The 20,661-nt window shown below is 46.2% G+C and overlaps 1 protein-coding gene across 2 annotated transcripts in view; it reads left to right on the top strand.

Annotated features, from left to right (window-relative positions):
- The first annotated feature begins 241 nt into the window (after window positions 1-241).
- Window positions 242-20,661, top strand: part of LOC119464247 (U8-agatoxin-Ao1a) — a 111,899-nt gene continuing 91,479 nt past the window's right edge. For both annotated transcript variants that reach the window (XM_037725155.2, XM_037725154.2), the window contains exon 1: window positions 242-522. The gene's annotated coding sequence lies outside the window, so the exon portion shown is untranslated. The remainder of the gene's footprint in view (window positions 523-20,661) is intronic.

Here is a 20,661-nt window from a genome sequence, read left to right as displayed (position 1 = left end):
GAGAGCGCGGACAACCGGCGACTGTTAAAAGAGGCCAACGCTTGTTGCATCGATCGCGCCAATCGGCGCTTCGCGTTCCCGTTCCGCTCCAGCGCATGCGCAGTTCCTTTTCCCCCCGCGTCCCACCGGAAAACGCCTGGGAGGGCGTCTGGGGAGCGAAGGGAGAGGGAGAGAGATGAGAGGAAAGAGGGGCAGTTGAGAGAAAGGGATAGGGCCGCTCGGTATAAATAGCTCGTCTGGGCGACTCCGAGGTCCGCCCCACGCGAAAACTAGAGCGCTTCGAAGGACGAGAGGCATCAGAAGCCAGCGGCCAAGACAGTTGCAGCCAACTTTGCTCATCCTGACCTCCCCTTCGGGAAAGGACGTCCCGTAGTTGTCAACGCCTGACGTGTTGAGCCCCCTCGTCGGAGCCTGCAGCTGTATCAACGTCGAGAAAAGAAAGGTCCACGGGACTCTATTCAACGTCGAGCGTTCCCAAACCGGCCGGCCCGCCCTTCTCGGCATCCAAGCTTCAAAACTTTGGTGAGTACCGCGGCGCACTTTTCGGATACGTCTAGCTTTATCGTTTGCTTCCTGGTTGTTACTGTAAAGCGTTTGGTGTGAGGTGAATAGTTTTCCGACTCACTAAGGCAATGAAAGTGACTCACCATATGTTCGAGTAACAAATGCTCTCCGTGTATGTAACCACGTTTAGGACCGCATTCATTTCGGGAATGCACTTGAAGCTTTTAGGATGCATCTATAGCGAAATTGTTTCCTTGTACCTATACTGGACGTACCTATACTGTACTATACAAGATGAAGTTATTCGCGCAAAAGTAGGGAATCGGCTCAAACAGGGTAAATCATAGGGCTGAAAACCTCCAGTAGTGCCTTCGAATTTTCCAATTATACATTTTCGCTTGTGGCAGAAGGCGCTGTTGATTGTTCAGTAACGCTGCATGCAAATACTCTATATTTAAGTTAAAGTTGCACTATTGTTTTGTGCACTGTTGCAGACCCGATAATTCAGCGTTGCACGATGTAAGTGTGATGCAGTTTACTCTTACAACCGCGGTCGTATTCCGAAAGGCAAGTAGAGAAAGCGTTAGTTTGGTTGTATAAAGTGGTTATTTGTGTTTGTGTATATGCCTTATTTGAACTCGAAAAAACATGTTTCGTGGCTTTCAAGCTACGTTCATTTTGCTCAATGACGCATGGCGCTTTGTTGTTGCGAGCGATGATCCATAAGTGAGAACAAACGCATATTTCTACACAAGTACGCCAGAACATGACAGTTGAAAACAAATTGCCACGGCGGAAGACAGCTATATTTCTAATTTACTTTTAAACTTTTCATCTACAGTAGTCCAAATAGATATTGTAAGACTTCCACCGTGTTCTTCTATACAAACGACTTCGTCGAAGAACCGTTCAGACAGCAGCGTTTAGCCATTTTGTCATTTTATTCAAATATCAAAATGGGGGCAATAATAATTTGATCATTTCTTACCTTTTGTGTGATGTCAATCAACGTGTTCCTTTGATAAGTAGTGCTATTTGTCTTTTATAAATGCACGTTGATGGAACAGCAATGCTTATATACAATTTTAGCTGTTTCAGCCTTCTTAAAACTCATTTTGTAGACACATAATTAACTGCGTTGAGGGCGAAATTACTTGCCGCGGTGGGGTGTAACGCATTTCCTAAAGAATTAGGGTGATAAGTGAAGTGCTTAGAAATGTTCAAAAGAAGGGTCTTGTAAATTGTAAGATGTTTATATTTCTATTTTATAAATGTAGCATCTTTTCAAAATAATATCAGAATATGAAATACATAACTTAATACTGAATCATGACGCTTTTATTAATTGCTCCTTGCGACTTCGTTCAACTCACGAATCAGTATAGGCAAGGTTCTACGTAAGTTACTTCAAGTTATCTATCAATCTGGAGTACATAAAAATCACACACGTATTCACTTATCTGATTACCTGGAGCCTCCAGGGAGTCAATCTTTAGCTTCGTATTTTTCAAAACGCAAAAAAGGTTCCCGAAACAATATCCTTCTTTATCTTGGATATTAAGGTGCATATCGACTGTAATTGACACAGCACCACTTTTAGTAAATATTTTATATTTTAGTTTCAGAGAGAGCAATTTCTCTATGCAGACACTTCCCCTGTGTTAAACTTCGTATTTTCGAAAGATATCACCCAATCTATGCAACTTGTAGAGTTAAGTATCAGTTAACAAATTCAACTTCCGTAGTTTATTAACCTGTACTAAAGCAAAATTGCTTTGTTCAATAAAACAAAGACCGACAGCCTCCTCTCTCATTGCCTTTACGCCGATTAATTTGTATGACGTGTTCTTAACAAACGTCATGGCTTCAAATGGGGTTTGACAAAATAACAGTACAGAGCTTAGTATAGACGCCGTTGAAAATACCACAGCGGTGATGGCTACAGTCAGAATGTACACCCATGAGCAAAAGTATACGGACCAGGGATTGCGCGAGAAGGCTTATTTTCTCCTCTGCCTGGGAATGTAACTTCAAATTAAAGACTGCAGTTCAAACTTAGCATTGCGAACTTTCCAGTGCTCTCGTCCATTTCAGTTTATGCATGTTAATGACCAAGAAATTCAGTTTTTACAGTGACCCTATGGTCCGTATAGTTTTTCTCACGGGTGTACCTGTTAATACCAGTGCATTGAAAGGAAAATTGACAAGAATAGACGAACAGCACTGGCCGATCACTGGACTCCCAACGGTTCAGGCCCAAACCACCAATGAACCACCTCTACCTTAACGCTTGCGCTTGCAAGGGAACTGAAGGGCTAAAGTGCTAAACTGAAGAAAACTGAAGGGCTAAAATGCGGTTCAGAATTTTCTCCGGGTACCTTTGAAACACTCGAGAGGTACTCAGCGGAAATATTCTGCTCCTTGAATTGGAACTTCAGCTTGCCATTTCGAAAGTCTTGTTTATGCAAATTTTACTCGTATGGTTCTTTAGAGCGATGGTAGAGACAGTGCAATTGTTTTGAAGTTAAAACTGAAAATAAATAGTACTGCGTAACGAGACACTTGGGGGCAGTTCAACCGCCGTGAGTGAATCGTAGCCGTCAAAGCGCGCAGAACCGAGGCGAATCTTTTAAATACGAACCACCGGGAGTCACATCTTACAGACAGAAATAAGATACCGTGTTTTAAAGCTGCGATTTGTGTTTTACTATTTAACTGCGCATGTTTTACGGAGGTTGACAATGCTGATACTTCAGAGCCCACGTCGCGAAGCATAAGCACTAAGCAGCAGTACAAAAGCGATCAATGCATATTGTTAAGATAAAGCTGAAGGGCTAAAATGCGGTTCAGGATTTTCTAAGGACACCTTTGAAACACCCGAGATTGACTCAGTGAAAATATTCTGTTAGTTAAGAAAAGAAAAAGAACACATTACCAGTACTGCGCGATTACGCAATCATCACTTAGCTAACTAGTATATATTTGTAAAGTGTGACTCTACAGAGATGTGTGCGCAATGTAACTCTAGTTAAGAAGGAGGAGGTTGTTACTGATGAGCACTGTGTGGGTTTAAGTGAGTTGGCATTACACGATTTCGCGGTGCAGTGCTTTGTGCGTCCAATATATTTCATTGTCCCAGTCGGGTGCAATGCTTTACTGTGAAATCCTATTTCTGTTATATGCATTGTCAAATGGAGGACAGAGTACTGTGACACTGTTTAAATTGGTAAGATGATTCAGGCAATCCACGATTGACGGCTGTCTCTCGTTTAGCAGCCCTCCTAATCTAAAAACCATGTTTAATTTGCAATGACCAAAAAAAAAAAAAGACTAGACAGCCTGGGTTTAAGAACAATATACTTAGCTATTTCTGAGAAGAATTCGGTAAGTTCCAGTACGAATGCGAAGTTATTGAGCATACCATGTTCACATATGGACGGAATAATAGCCGATATCACAGATCTTTTCGTTCGTAACCACTTACTGCTATTGGCCGGCCGCATTCACTAGTAATATATCATCCATCACATTAGAGTTGCATGATTTATACGAACAGATTTACCTTAATAACTTTATTAGTGAATACGGACCCAGTGTTATTTTATTCCCGAAGAGAATACACGTCAGTCCCCCCGAATTACACGTTTCAGCAGCTTTATCGCTAAGCTAGCAATAAAATGAGCCGGAGTCCAGATTCAAGAAACATCTGAATAATATTTATTTTTTCTTAGCCTAGTGTGTCTACAATACGTCGCTGACTTTCCCGAATGAGTTTTCGCGAATACCAACTGTTCTCGTACCTATATAAATAATTTCAAACATCCATGTAGAGACCCGTAAGCGTACAGAAACGCTCTAGATTTTAAACATGCTCGCAATCATCGGTGTAACGAACCAATGCAGTGGACAAGAGAACAATAACTATATAACTTGTTCCGCTTTTCAGGGAAAAACACAAGAGAGGTTATTCGCTACGGCTGTCGAAAGTCTCTCACAGAAGCAACAGTATGTATTCGACAAAGATCATCTCGTAGCTGATTGGATTCCATATGAACAGTACCGCGCCAAATGTGACAGCGAAATTAATATAGCCGAAGGTCGCCTTCCAATCAGACAGAGGCCTTTAAGAACGGAAAACGTAATGACTTCTACCACAGGGTCTAAGTTCCACAGGCAAGGCGTTTGTACGAACTCGGCAAAAGCGGTGTCGAGTCGGCTTGTCGGCCTCAGATTCGCCTGTCGTGCTGAATGCTACTCGGTCTGTCTCAGCGAGCGCATAGCCGAGCATTGTCAACTCGACGGCGTAGCGTAGGTTGACTCGCTCCCACACACTTGCAGTGCGGATTTAAATGCAGATGCGTCGTGCCGAGACATCGCTTACGCACCAGTGACGACAAACCGTGTTCCCACGCTGTTATCTCGTCTTGACACGTACTTCAGCACCCACGAACGAACCCACCCCGGTATGGGTTCGTGCAAATAATATTGAGTCGGGATGTCTCAACTCGTGTTCTGATTCGACCCACTCATGTCGGGCTCGTGTGAGCAAAGGGTGTGACACTTCGCTAGTAAGAACTGTTGGTCTGTGGCCCAATCGACTTCCACTATCTTTTCACTATATCTCAGTGAGTTAACACCGCGAAGGTGGTTAAGTCGATTAAAAGGACAAAAGCGAGTGCTATTTACTTCCAACAGAGTAATAGGAGATGCTCCGAATATTCACAATTCTGGGAATCGTTTGCTGACGATTGCGCTTTGTTGCCGAGCGATAAAGCTTGTCTAATCAGATGCCCAATAATGCTCGCCTTACTTGGGTAGCGGTTGTTTCAGGACCGCTTTAGTAATTAGAATATTTATGACGACGGGTCTTATTCATTTGGTATACGTGTTCACAGCGTAAACCTCAAGAGGAGTACATTTCTTGTGCATATTAGTCATGAGTCCAGTTAAAATGACCGCAAATTCGCAAAGTGGTGATGTATGGGTGTTAAATGCAGAAACGCCTGTCTGCAGGGCATAGGGTGCACGTTAAAGAACCCTAGGTGGCAAAAACTAACCCGGGGTCTCCCACTATACGGCGTGCTTCATAATAAAATACGAGTTTCGGCACGTAAAACCCCAGAATGAAATTATTAGACGCTTATGAAGTCGAGAAGGAATGATGTCGCAACACAGGTGGGGTGATGACGTTAGGAAATTTGCAGGCGCAAGTTGGAATCAGCTAGCGCAAGACAGGGGTAATTGGAGATCACAGGGAGAGGCCTTCGTCCTGTAGTGGACATAAATAGGCTGATGATGATGATGATGATGATGATGATTTCGCTCTTTCTCTTTGATTATTCGCTCCTGGCAGGCTTGCTGTTTTTCATTCTCAACTTATGTAAAAGTCACTGCCAACGTCACAGCGAGCTTTTCTGTTTATGTAAGGACTCGTTTATGTCAAAACACGTGCTGGTAGCTTGAAGGGTTGTCCTGCCATCCATCGCAGAAATTGGCTTATCTAACGCGTGATAAAGCGTTCGCTGAACAAACACTGCTTTGCTTCATTATCGCCTTCAGATGGGAATAGTTTTTAAATCTCTTTTCTTACGCTTTAATCACCTATACATTTATGGAATCGCGTGGCGTAATCAGATTTTGACAACGGTGTCCCGAAGGCCTTCAGGGAAACGAGAAGTGAAATTGACAGAACCGGGTGTTTGCTTTCTTTTCTTTTGCTTGCACTGTTTTAATTCTTCCTTCCTCTTCTTTTATAATAATAAACGTGCTCCGTATAACCTCGCACCCTGATATAAGCTCGTTAAGGCAAAGTTTCGTAGCGATGCGAGAAGGGATGCAAGAACACCCGAGTGTCTCCAAGACCGTCAGTCGCCAGCCGGCTTGTCTTGGCTTCGTAATTGGCTGCTCCCGATAACCCAATCATGCAGCTCGTACTCGATGTCGTCGTCTGCTGCTCGAGGCGTTGTCGTCTGTTTCGTTCCACGTCTCTCTCTCCCCCCCCCCCTTCCCCTCTAATGTCGTTGCCCCCGAGGAATGCAGGCTAATGCGAGAAAGCGAGCTTGCGTTGCCAACGAGAGTGCTATAATCTCGCTCCCGGGGGAGCCAGCCGCTTTCATTGGCTGCCTCTCTGTCACAATGTTTTTCCATAAAGTCACGCGTATCGCCCTTTCCTGGTGTGATCGCGTTCTTTCCTGCTTGTTGTCCAAGCCGTAATCGACTTTGGCTTCGGCATAACCTGAGTTGTTTTCAGCTCCACAGATAAGGGGGGGGGGGGGGGGGGGGGGGGGGGCTACCGTGCGGCATGTAGGGGAGCTTATTTTTTCGGCACGTGTCGACGGCTATTTGCCTCCGTCGTGGCAGGTAACGAAGCTTGGCTACGAGAATTCCAGCGAACTATGCGAAAGTGAACATAATGAAGGCGACTGTGTAAACACATTGAAGATGGCGTTGACGTGCACCACGCAATAGAGTCGGGCACTGTTTTTCGTAGTGATGAAACGCCAACGTATGAGAAAGTATTCGTTCTTTCGCCGAAAATGAGAGTAACGTGCCGGTTGGCATCCGTTTGTTCATCACTTTTTGTGGAGGTGCCTTATCATGAGTGCTAGCTAATGGGCTACTTGACGCCAATGATCTGTAGTTAATATTAAATTTTGCCAAAAATGAGTCTCCGAGAACTTATTCTCATGGAAGAGATTACAGCTTAGTGGTGTAACATTACCGCCGTTAGCAAAGTAACACGCCATATTTTTGTAGATAATGTTGTGGGTACTTGCTTGTGTTTATAAAGGAAGGGTTATAGATAGAGAAGCCGTACTATAAAAAAATCGATGTCAAACGTAAGTAAGGATTCTTGCTAACTCTACAGTACGATTCAATCTTGATATTCAAGGCAGCATGCTTGAATTTTTCATCTACCCCACAATGTATAACTGGACGACATCTCACGTAGTCTCGAAGTAAACCACCGTCGGCGTTCTGTCTTTGCTTTCCTTAACATGAAATGAGAGCTTGACGTGACTATTACCGCAGCCATTAAAATGCTAACCAAACCCAACGCACGTGCTGGAATCTATGTCAAGCGAACCTTTCGCGAACTTGTTAATTAATTGTTACGCAACCATTTACATTGAGCACCATGCCCTGTAGCAAAGCGATTGCGTGCCTCCCAGGCGAGACATCAAGGCTCTCAAACCCCAACCGCGTGACTCACGTGACCCAAGAAACCGCGATTTACACTGTTTCCGGATTCAGCCCAGGTTACTTTTGCATTGACACGGAAGCCGACGAGGAACCAACCGAGCTGACGCACCAAACACCGTGAAAGAAGGCACAAAAGGCATTGTCTTAATAAAGGAATTGTCTTAATAAAGGAATTTAGACATCGTTTGCAACTTCATTACGCAATTCCGCAGAGAGCAAGATCCGTCGCAGTAGCCCAGTGGCTATTATGTTACGCTGCTGAGCTCGAGGACACGGGTTCGATACTGACCGCGGCGGCCTCATTTTGATGAGAACGAAATGTCAAAACGCTCGTGTGCTTACAGTTATCTGCACGTAAATGAACCCCTGGTGGGCCAAAGTTGTTCGGGAGTCCCCCACTAAGGCAGGTTTCTTAACCTCAATTTCTTAATAGGTTATGGGAAGTAAAATCCAAAAATGTAACAACGTGTTCATGGAGGACCGAGCCGGCCACCGGTACCTCTGTATGGGGTCGCACCGAGGTCACAATATATATATATATATATATTATATATATATATATATATATATATATATAATATATAGTGAGACGAGTGACTAAGCTTTGTAGTTATTATGTTCAGGCGCATATAATCCATATTAAACTTGGCATCGCGCTCAGCAAGGCGGGCCTGGGATATACGAACTAGGCAGAGAATGAACATCCGTCGCAAAACACCCGGTAGGAACCACATACGAAGGCAACAACAACAACGGGCGCTGTCTCTGTCTCCTCTACAATGGCGCAGTTTACAATGAACCTGCCTTAAGGAGTTCCAGCCTTGAGTGTTTCCCCGCACGGTTCTTCGGCGTGCCAGATCCCTCTTACCCAGGAACGCCATACAGGCTTCCTCAGGTATGGAGCTCGCCACCCTACCACCATCGTAAGTACCCACTGCACTGTCAGGGGACGGCGTCGAAGCCTCCTCGGCGGCTCTAGGATAGCACTGTACCGATAACCTCGTCGACGCCATCGCCAAGCTGACACAACAGCTCCAGGGTATGACGAGCGCCTTCGCATGCGTCAGCCGTTGCGTCCTGCCTGGGAACGCCGTCCCCGCTTCCCTGCAGCCGGCGTTCGTGTAAATACCGACGTTTCGCGGCGTTCAAGACGACGTCATCCTTTGCGTTCGCAGCATCAATGCCTTGGGCATTCGTCATGTTTGGCCAGACCAGATAAGATGGCTGGTTGCAGCGAAACGACTTTGCGGTGCCGTCAAGGCATGGGACAACTACGCAGGCATCAAACAGGGCACATGGCCTGAATGGAGTGCAGCTCTGATGGCTGTTTTCGGCCCGCTTTCTTATGCTTTGCGGTGAGTCCAATCAGCGTAGTTCTTCGCACGACGATCCGGAGAGCTACGGCTTTGATCCTACGGCAGGTGTGCCCTGAAACGCCTTGACGGCGGGGGCCGCAGGCTGCCCCGCCGTAGACGCCGGCTCAGCGGGTGTCGCCGTCAACCCAGACGGTGGGTAGCGACCACCGCTCTCGCGTTGCCCCGCCACCGGGCGGCTAATCCCCAACCAAACCTATCACCACAACCTCTAAACACGCAGCAGGTCACCGCTGCTACTTTCACACGGCAGACCACGTCAACAGCGCTGCTGCGACAACCGGGAGACGCTCAGAAGCAGCACCATCTCGCCGCTGCTGGTTCATCCGGCAAAGTTTCAGTAGATGGGCTCGCAGCCTGCTCCGTGGTAGACCGCGGATGCGAACCAATTTTTCAACCGCGAGTTTCGGTTTCTGCGTCAGCGTCCGACGCTACACCATCACATTTAGAGACCGTGACCGCTTTTCGTTCACAGCAGTCGGTGAAGCGGCTCCCGAATTCATCAATGCCGGAGCACATGGAGGCACCGGCTCCTGTTGTACTTAAGCAGGTAGCCCTCCAGGAACCCGATATGTCCACGGATGGCAGCAGGCAGAACCGTCTGGAACCGCCAGATGCTCGAATTTCAACGCAATCATTGGCCGAATGCGTGGCTGTTGGCCCCGCGCTGAGTGAGGCCTCGTTGAAGGGACCGAAGGCGCGTAACACGGCTGTCGTCCACCTCATCGAAGACCTGCCCGTACGCGAAAGACACGAAAGACGCACACGACGCGCAAGACGCCTTAAGACGCTCAAGATACCATTGCAAGGTACCATTGCAAGAGACCGCAAGGGACACGCGAGGAAGCAGATGCGCAAGCAACCATCGGCTTCACAGCGGACTACCCTTATACCACCTTCGAACAAGGGCGAATCAGCAGCAGTTGGTATTTCGTCGAGCTCATCGTATTCGAGCAGATCGGTGAGACGATCAGCTCGCGGCAACAGTGCAAAGACGCACGCAACAGCTGAGCAGAGCAGCTGTGCATTGTACAGAATATCCTGCGATACGTGCCCATCTGCGACGGGATAATCGTTGGTGCGGCAGTGAATAGAATAGCCCGCCCAAGAACGGGTGCTGTCTCTGCCTCCTTTCACATATATATAGCTCTCGTTCTTGTATGAGTGATGTCTAGGACGTGAGCCATTCCGCCCAGCAGCAACTGCAGCCGTGGTCAACAAATTTTGAAAGGGATCGCAGAAAAAATACTGAGCGAAGCAAAAAGGTGGTTGCTGAAGGCCAACAATCAGCTTTACACACCTCGTAATTTCCATCACAGCACTGTTTTCTGCAAAATTGTACAAAATAAGGAAGCATTACTTCGTCAACGTTAAACACCCTACTGCTCTAATGGAATGCAATGTCAGCTAGCACGGTGCAATAAGGGACGCTGTAGTTTGCTTTCTTAACGGAGTCATGCCAAACGGTAGACTTTACTTACAACCCATGATTCATATTGTGGCTGAGCAATATTCGTGGCTTACTCTATAGATTCAAGTGATTGTAGACATGCGAAGGCTGCCCTGTAATACTGTGCACAATGTCAGCAGTGGAGTAAGGTTTCTAAGGTGTTCAAGAAAGAGGATCCAAAAACTTCGAACTGGAATAAACAGCGGAGGCTAAAAATACTGACAGAATTGTCTGCCTCGTGGGGTTAATTGAATATGTAGTTAGGGAGAGCTCCTACGCGGACAAGTTCAATTCGTTAAACCGCACGTTGTGAGACAAACTTCGTTCCTTGATCACGACCGCCGTCCTTCGGTAACCTTAATGAAGGAGGTGATGTAGATATGACTTCACTACTGAAAGGAAGAAATGGCTATCCACTCCAATGTAGCGTGAAGCCACCCAAATCGCGAAGCCTGAAGCTCTGCGGAATCCTTTACGGGATTTCGCAGCACTGATTTACCATATATTGGGACTTCATTGCTCATCATCTAATATTATACATTACAGACATTTTCCATAACGTAAATTACTACGAAGCTAATTAATGAAAGTTTGTTCTCTCCAACGTTACACCTGTGACTTCCTTAGTTATGTTCAACTCTCCTAGCAATCCAGGCTACGTGACCCAGCTGTGCTATCTGCCGCGGAAGATTTTTAGTAAGAATGTTCCCATTAAAGAAGAGACTACATGGTATATTCAAGATGATTCTTAAGGGCTGTTAATCGGAATACTGCTCCACAAAAAAGCGCGACGTTCGAACACACTCATATTTAGCGTGGTTTGCCATGTCGCGATTCGCGCTAATAAGGTTCACTCGGCCGACGCGCCTGTCATGACTCATACGCACATGGTTCCTCAAAATCGCACAATGCGATGTACTACAAAGTTCTAATCAGAACGCTAGAACTGACCCGAGCTTGTGTTACGCAGACAGAACATTACCGGCACGGATCGCCACGGTAAATGTATCGCAATGTGGTGCACGAAAATTTCGTAGTGAAACCGTTTTGCGAAAGAAATGTCGGACGCAAAGCAACGCATGCTTTTCTAAAATTTCTGAAACCGACTGGCCTCAGGGACGGGTTATGAACTTGATGGGCAGGGATGCTTGTGTGTATTGCTCTGGCAGTACCCTGCCTCTACCACTCACTTTTCTATGCCTAATTCTCTTGCCCCTGTGTAGGGTAGTAAACCGACAAGCCATCAGGTTGCTCTCCCCACATTTCATTTCTCTCTAGCATGTACTCCATGATGTCACTAATAGACAGCACTGCTGCGTTTTATAAAAGTACCACCATTACAAGTCCGAAACATTGGCACCTGGCTTAAGAAGCAAATGCAATCTTTATCTGATGCTCACGGACACAAGTACTCCATTATACGGCCACACAGGGGTCAAAGTCCCTCTCACACAACATTTCTATTAACTGCTATATAAGCTTATGGTGGGTCCTTTCAAAGAGTGTTGCTTCTGCGTACGTCAACGATATTACAGTTTGCAGCCCTTATCAGCGAAAATTGCCATTGAATACCTAGGCTCATAAGTACTCAACTGTACGGAGTCACATATGAGAGAAAGACCCTCTAACTCAAATGCTCTCCTGCGAAACATAGTAGCTACGTGCGCGAAGCCTTAGGGAGTGTTGCGGCCACTTTCGTCGAGCGATCTTACCGTAGTCGTCCGTCTGCCACGCTGAACTTGAAAGAGATCGTGTTGAGTGGAAACGACAGTTGATAAACAGGGCACGTTTCTTCGTCTCGTAAACGGATAAAGACACGGATGAGGTAGGCGGCGGAGGGTTGTTCGAAATCATTCGGGCAACCGTCAGTCAACCGCCATCTTATATTAGAATCACCGATTTCTTGCACGTACCGTCGCCTAACCCGATTTTGTGAGTTCTGTTGAGGACAACCACAATGCATTCCTTCCCGACGCTGTGTATACCAGCCGCAGCTGGCGGTCAGCAAAAAACGGAGAGGAACGGACGGCACAGAGCGAAAAGGAGGGAAAGGCAGCCTTCCTGCAATATTCACACGCGTTACTGGCAGCGTCAACCAAATAAAACAGACACGCAGGAAGCGAAGCGCTCGAATGGCAGGATCTCCTCGTGTCTCTGTGTTCCCTTCATCATATCGTCGTGAACAGCACGGTGGACGGGAGTGGGTAGGGAAGAAAAAGGTGGGAGGGGGTTGCACGTTTCTTTTTTGTTCGGTCTCCCGGGCAACGGTGAATTGCGTGCCTCGCGACCCTTACCGTCGCTACAGCGTTGAATGAGCATCGGCGGACCTGTGGGCGGTACGGCCGTCTTGTCAGTGGATGCAGGAGGAGGTGGTGAGGATTGGGGGGGGGCGGGGGGGGGGGGGCACAACGAGAGAATGGGTCGACTGCTCTTGTATGGCACAGAGAGCATGATGAAATCGTCTTTGCACGTCATACGGCGCCGTGGCGATGCTCACAAAGACAGGAAACCGCTTCAGAGTTGGATTGCCCGAGGCCAGATAAAAAAGGGAAACGAGAGGCTAGATAAGAGGAAACGGTTCTGACGAGTGTTCGGGAAGGAGCGGTTGCCAAGTCGACGGCTATAGGAGAAAGGAGTGAGTAAGAAAAGGGACAGACATTCCCGGAGTGTCCGGACGCGCCCGCAGCACAGCCAGCAAAGATCAGAAGGTCCGTAATTCCTTGTTTCTTCCCCTTCCTCGCTTTCTCCATCTTCTGGTTTCGCGTCCTTTGAGAGTAGTCGTGTCCTGCGGAACCAGCGGCAAAATCTCGCCCAAGATTAGAGCACGAAGGCATCTAGTATTCTTCACTGTTTCGTCCCCCCCCCCCCCCCCCCCCGCTTTTTTTCGTTATTCCTTTGTTTCCTTAGGTCTTCCGGTCCTCCCAGGGTCCCAGAGATGAACGCAACGCGCCACCAACAGTGTGCTCTTGCATTTCACGTGCTGTGTTTTTCTTTCGGCTCTCTTCATTTCGGAACGCGAGCACACTCAGAAAAAGAGTTTTTTTTCTCCTGGAGCCCACCGGACCACGGCTCGCAAGAGTAGGGGGGGTCTTCGTTCGAGTCGCGTATACTTCTACCAGCAAGCGCTTGTGTCAACAGGATTCCATTTTCTCTTGGAAGTATAGCCACGAGGAGCTGTTGGCAAGTCGGGAGGAGTCTGGAAGGGAGGGGACGGGCTGGGTGGATGGTCTTGTGGGAGGAGGAAGCGAGGGAGAATGGGAGTAAAATAAGGAGCGATGACAAAAGAAAAAGAACAAAAAAGGCAACCCCTCAGATGATGCCAGAGAGACGCGAAGTACGCGCAATGCGAGTCCCATGTAGACGGACAGGGCCAGAGCTTCGAAGGGTCCAAAAGATAAACAAGCCCTAACCCGGGCCAGCAGGCATCGGATTTCGAAGCGGGCCGTAACTGTAGACCTCCTCGTTAACGAGTCTTGGGACATGACATGGCCTGGGCAACGAAGGGCTCCTTTCACCCTCTCCTCTATTACTTTGGATATCCTCCATTCCTATTTGCTTTGTGTTTGGTTTTAGCTCATTTTGCACAAAAGCCGTCGGCGGAAGCTAGATAATTTCTTCTGGGAGAAAACGAGCGGTCCAGTCCAGTGCCTTGTTTCGTAACGCCCGTCTCCCTCTCCCTCTCTCCAAAGGTTTAAGAGCTTGAGAGTTGTTGATTTTGCAGAGTTGATTACTTCCAGTCCCGGGTCACCGAGGCTGCCGATAGTCGAGATCTGATGTAATTGTTGCTGTCGACTGGGATTGATAGAAACTGTTCAAATACGGGATTGCCCACCTGCGACCGCTACGGCTCGTGTTTCAAGTGTCATTCTCCAGCCTTGAAGGCCGTTGACAGATTGGTTTAGGAACGTGCAATAATGACGTCCATGTCACACAAACGCGGAGCTAAAAAAATGTTTATCGAAGTAGCTTCACCGCGCTTAGACAGTGCGCATGTCTGCGTCTTCCGACCTAAAGAATCATGTTACACCGATTACTCATTTCGTAACATCCTTATGAAGATCTTAGCTGCATATGTCTGTAGCGCTGAGGCTGATTGGGCTGTGGGGCTGTGTGGCGGGCAGGAACAGACTACTATAGGGAAGCACACGCGGGAACTCGAAGTTTAAATAAAGAGAGCTTTTGAACGGTAACCTGTACCTGTAACTGATTCTGCAGAAGTTATTTACCCCGCAACATCAATTAATTCAGCCCATTTGCTGCTTTCTTGTAAGTTGGTGTTGCTGTTGCTTATCACATCAGCACTAGTCAACTAACAACCCAGCATTCAAGTGAACATAATCTTATGAATTATTTGTCTTCAAATTATGGTGCACACATGAAACTCATCATTGTGTTTTTGGGGGCATCATTGGTCTCTGCCCATGACTACATTTCAGTTTCCTGTGGTTGTTGTAATTAATTTGGCTTTCTTCAAAATTTTCTCAGCTCACCTAAATTATCGAATCCATTCGAGGTGATAAGTTTTTCTTCATGCAGGACGTCCTGGAGACATTCCTCAGATCAAGGAAGACGAACCTAACCCTGGATTCTTTCTGCTTAAATAGCATGGCATTCTGCGGAATTCGGTGTAATGGAAGTCTGATGGGGGGCCAATGGAGACGCCGAAAATAGGTTCGTTGCGAGCATGAAATAAAATGAATTGTTAATTTCTCTCAGAATTACGTAGTAGCCTAGGGGAAAGGGGACGTAAGGCGAAACGCTGCCAAATGCAGCTTGCAGAATGCCCCGTGCCGGCTGATCACACGACTGGAGCTGGTGAACAGACGGTCCCGACGCATTTGTGAGATTGCTATTCCCTCGAACATGATACATTTTCACGTATTTCACTGTAACCCAAACACAATGGCACTGATAAAAAAAACTAGGAAGGAGAATTTACCGCTTCATACGTAATGTTTCAATTATCTGAAATAGCTGCCCTAACACGTCCTTTCCCGAATTTCTCAGCGGTATTACAAATGTCGTGGAGAACAAGAAATTATATAAATTAATAACAGCGATTCTATACCGAGATACTGATGAACATATATATTATTGTTTTATCTATACCTTGGCATTAACGTGAGCATTACTCTAATGTGCCGATGCGACATGCTCTTACGCAAGCGCATAAATTTTATAGCATTTAATAGGTCTTTTTAATAGCTGGTAATTGCCTTTGCCAGCTGTTTTCGAGCCACTACATGGTTTGGAGACACCGCAGTGAATATGTGCAGTATAATCACACAATCTCCATTTTTCAGGTGACATCCGTGCCGCCGTACAGTTGTTCTAATCACATATTCTACAATCTTCAAGCGACTTCCGTGTAACCCGCGTTGATAAGTCCCATGACGAAGACCACTTTGGCCTGAATTGAGTCTTATATAGATTGGTCACAAGCTCTCGGAATACGTGACGGCCTATGTTCCGAGACTCATTTCCACGAATTATGAATATTTGTCCGTTAACGGGCACAGCGCTTTCTCGGTTTTCTAAGCAAATATCTTGCATGAAGACATCTCCCGTATTGCCTTCATCTGAAGAGGCAGAAAAAAAACACAAAGAGCTCAATTGCAGGCGATGACCAGCGCAAGAAACCAGTGCCTTTCTGTCTGAAATCATCGATCCCAGAGGCAAAGGTTAAACATGGAACTTATTTGTTGAACTGACAGCGTTTCTCCTTCGTTGGCGGCAAAGCGTTCCCGCAGCAAACACTCAAGCATTCTAACAGAGTAAGTACGTCGAGTACAGTGTATATGACTCCTTGATGCGCCTCGTCACCCAGCAAAATCCAATCTCACCCCTGTCTTCACGCGTTATATCCAAAGGTCACGATCTGGTACTCGATAATACGTGGAAGGCTGCGTGTGGATTCTCGACTGAGTGTATAGCGATGCTTCGCCGAACTGATTGCCACAGAGTTTCCGCGAATTATAATTGCGCCGACAGATCCGATGAAGGGAGACGTCTCGCTGGTATAAGACGCGTGAAATGGGCTTCTTTTATGATGCCATTGTAGTTTCTTTATGACTGGCGTCTCTTTCGTGGCATATGGAGGAGGTCACCAGCTTCTGTGCTAAGAACACTCTGAAGCCTGCTGACACGTAAATGGGACCAAAACAAAGAAATTTCTTCGAGTAAGTGTCTGCTCATTGGAGTAGTTTTTTTTTCCAAGAATGTGAAAGGGAGCAGGCACTTGCCAGCCTCCCTCTAGGATATTCCAGCTTCTGCATTTAAAGTTCTTTTGATTTTCGTTAGCGCACGTCGAAGCAAACTGGTAAAATGAAGGTGCTTGTAGTGGAGAGGGCAAATGTATGGTGCCTTAGCATGCTGCGAGTAACATGAGGCTCCAGTTCACAGTTAGATCCAAGGCAACGTGTTTCGCTTGCCGGTGCCAGCTAGTTTAGGTGCGTGCAAGTCTTTATTATTGAGCTCACAAAACTCAAGAACATCTTCGTACGTGCACTAAGTCTAGGATATACGTAGATTGAAAGAGAATGAACGAATACCAATTTCTTTCTCAAAGAAATTACGTCTAGAAGTGCAAAATAGGTCTGTGGTAACCTCCAAAGCGCAGAACTTTTCCGCCGAGAAAAATGGCGGTGATACATATTTGAGCCATACACAATTATCAATGCCCGTAGTGCGTGCTTTTGTGCAGAGCACCGAGACGGTTTGGGGTTACGGCGAGGTGGCACTGCACTTTATTATACAACGGCACAGAAATCAGAAAAAGGCTTGCTAATTGTTTTTTATGTCATTGTTGTCATTTGTCTTGTTCTCAGAATTTAATTCTGAGATCTGTATTGGTCTGAACATAGTTGCACATAAAGGAAAACTAGGGTACAAATTGTTCACATTTTTTATGGCCATAGAGATTACATTTCTAGAAAAAAAATAGTTTTCTTTTTTTCAGTTACAACCTGATCACTACGCTAAAAATATAGGTATATACTGGTAGGTTAAACAATGCGCAACTAAAACTTCCCCTCAACACATTCATAACGCAACTATCGACTTTGCTTTAAGTTTCCCGCGCTTAAGTCGGAATTTTGAGGAATCAAACTCAGCGTAGCGTATATAATACTTTGGGCATTACACGGTTATCTGGGTAAACTGTGCGCAGACATGAAATGAAAAATAACTTGAAAGTACATGTCTTGTTGCTGTCCTTTTATGTTTGCTCAGATGGCACATAATCACAATCCGTGCAAAAATCGTTATTTCACCCTCCATAAGAATTTACTTCATCTGACAGGTACAACAAACCACAGAGGTATCTGTGCAAGAAAATGCTCAAGGTGCCTCGCTACTATACAACATTTCCCAGCTGACCTTAGCCAAGCTGTTCAACAAAAAAGAAATATGAAAAGTAGAAAAAACATGGGGAAAGATACATATAAGACCTATGGTTTTCGGTAGCCAGAGTTCTGACAACTGAACAGCGTAGGTCTTAAAATCGTATGTGGCACCATGTTTTTTATCTCTTTTTTTTTCATTGAACAGCTTGTCTAACGTAGCTGGGACGCCCCTATGTATGCAAAATTTCCGTTACTTTAGCACGCGCAGGCGGGCATCCAGTTGTCAGCCTGGTGATGTCGCGTCTGGCGATCGTCGGCGATGCTGTGCCTGGCACGCGGGCCCACTTGCATGATTGCTCTCATTTTATCGTTAACTTTTTTTTCCGTCGGCGAATATCTGTGCAGACAGCGAGGAGGCAGAGAATCCTGTCTGCTTTCTGCATAAGTGCGCCGAATGCCTGCATAATGTCACACCAGGAATCACATCATACCATCGTTACCACGGCGTCTGGACTGCTAATCGTCCTCAGTTCCTCCTTCCTCGCGAACCTCTTTCGGCAGTGAAGAGGAGAAAAGGATGATGGCACTCGAAAGCATAGTGCAAGAGGCCGACTGCGCAACGTCAAAAAAAATGCTAATTTTGGCGGAACGGTAGGAGCATTCGGCTGCTTATCAAAACCGTTGGAGACTGATGGGAAAGTGCTCGGCGAGGCATGTTTATATGTCATCACAGTGGGCTGAACGAAGTAGTACGAAGTTTTGCAGCTGAATGGTGTGGCGCGCTAGTTACTTCGATGCGCACGCAATTTTTGAAAACACTCTTTAGAGCATTTCAGTGTTGCACAAAAAAAAAAAACGCGAACCGTCTCAACACCGCTGAAGAGTGCAGCTCATTTGCACATTGTTTGTACAGATCGTCAGGGAGAATGCGATATTCCCTTCTGCATTCACACCTACACTCATGCACTGGAAAGTACGACAGAATTCTTGATGTTGGCCCAAATGTACTGCATTCACTCGCCCGATGAAATACAGATTCATTTGGACGGCCTAGAAAGGAAGAAGACTCGATGTTTGGCACTGAAGTGAGCGTCAACTTACACTTAGGCGGTTTTTCGGGGATACCAGTCGGTTGTGCGGAAGTCCGCTTTTTTTTTTATTCACAACACCGGCTTTAGTTTCGTTATTCATATGCATTTGTTCGGACAAACTGGGAATTGCGTAATTGTGCAAAGCAAGAAATGAAATGCTAGGGGTATTGGGCCGTGCTACGCAAAGGTGCGTTTCATTGTTCATTTTTATCGCATTTAATCATTGGTTAGGATGTGTCAGCATCTAGCAATATTGGAGAGTTTTATGTGTCATTTGCAGGAGATATTAGGCACGTAAGTCTTAACATGTTAACTAAGTTAGAAATATTTCGAGAATGAGAGGTATTAGGTTAGATAAAATACAAAATATTTTGAAGTTTCCCGTGCTCTCGAATGAAGTTTTCAGCAGTACGTCGTGTCACAACTGCGAGGTGTATCACGGTAAGGCTTCACAGGAGTTGATTGTATGCGAGCCGAAACAGGCAATGGAGTAGTAGATAAACTGACTGCTGAGGCAGATATTTAAGCACACTCACACATTTTGCCTTCGATCGTCATCAGATGCTAACGATCTTTTTTGTGGCCTGGGGACACAAGTTACAGCTGGCGATGTGGTTCGGCGATCGTTTGGGGAAGCATAGACGCAGCAATGTAAAAAAGAAATGTCAATAAACTAAGCAATAACAAAGAAATGCTTAGTTTTGTTGCAGAATATTTATTTCAATGGACGTCACAGAGACTACTTCATTCTGAAAAAGAAAATTAAGCAAGCGTTACACGTTTGTAAAACGTGAAGGTGAAAGCGTGATTGCATCGGAGCGTATGACAGAACTCACAGAAATCGGCGTGCCTATTGGTAGCGAGCCAATGCCGTCAACGCCATCGCAGACGGAGGGGCAGTATGGGAACACCGGCACGGAGCCAGCTGTGGAAGAAGGCGACGACGAACGCGCGAGCAGTGGCAGGAGTGCACCTTTGTGACCACGTGACGTGCGCAGTCAGGACCGCACTTGGCACAGCTTTAGTAAGTCAGAACCGCGGCTTCAGGGAAGCATGCTGGTCTCACACCGCGGAGGCCCGGGCTCGATTCCCGCCCAGACCGAAATGTTCCAAATTTTCTTTTCAAAGCCACTAATTTACTTTGTTCTCAGCAGCCTCCCTGGCAAATGTGACGTCAATCCGAGCATTTTCTGACGTGGCTTTATTACTCTTTGCGGCGTTGGCCATGTTTCGTCGTGACGCAGTTTCGCCAAGGTCACTGAAAGGTCACCGCCAAGGGCACCGTCAACATAGACACCTAAGGCGGTCGCCTTAAAAGTGACTTCTTTCTGTTTAAGGTCAAAAACATACACTTTAAAATTTTAAGATGGGTCCTCTTGAGTGAAGTGGAAAAATTGGCATCAAAACTGGGAGCGAAATGAGATTTATTCGTCTCTTTTGTCAGTCAACATTTGCGTGAAGCTTGACCAACTACGCAGATAGATCACGTATGCGCGAGCCAATTGGTCTTAGTTCCTGATTAACATACAGCAGCCATCAGGGCGTATCATGGTACTGATTGCATGGCTTTATAAACTCGTAGAGTGGATACTTGGATGTGTCGCGTAGTGCCCGGTGTCTTGGTGCCAGATGTCTTGTCAGGGGAGTGGTCACATCTCAGATATTCTACGTATATACGAGTATAGCGGGTTCATCTG

Source organism: Dermacentor silvarum, chromosome 9 (assembly GCF_013339745.2).
Source record: "Dermacentor silvarum isolate Dsil-2018 chromosome 9, BIME_Dsil_1.4, whole genome shotgun sequence".
In the NCBI taxonomy this organism is placed as follows: Eukaryota; Metazoa; Arthropoda; class Arachnida; order Ixodida; family Ixodidae; genus Dermacentor; species Dermacentor silvarum.
This window is presented reverse-complemented; position numbering and strand designations above follow the sequence as displayed.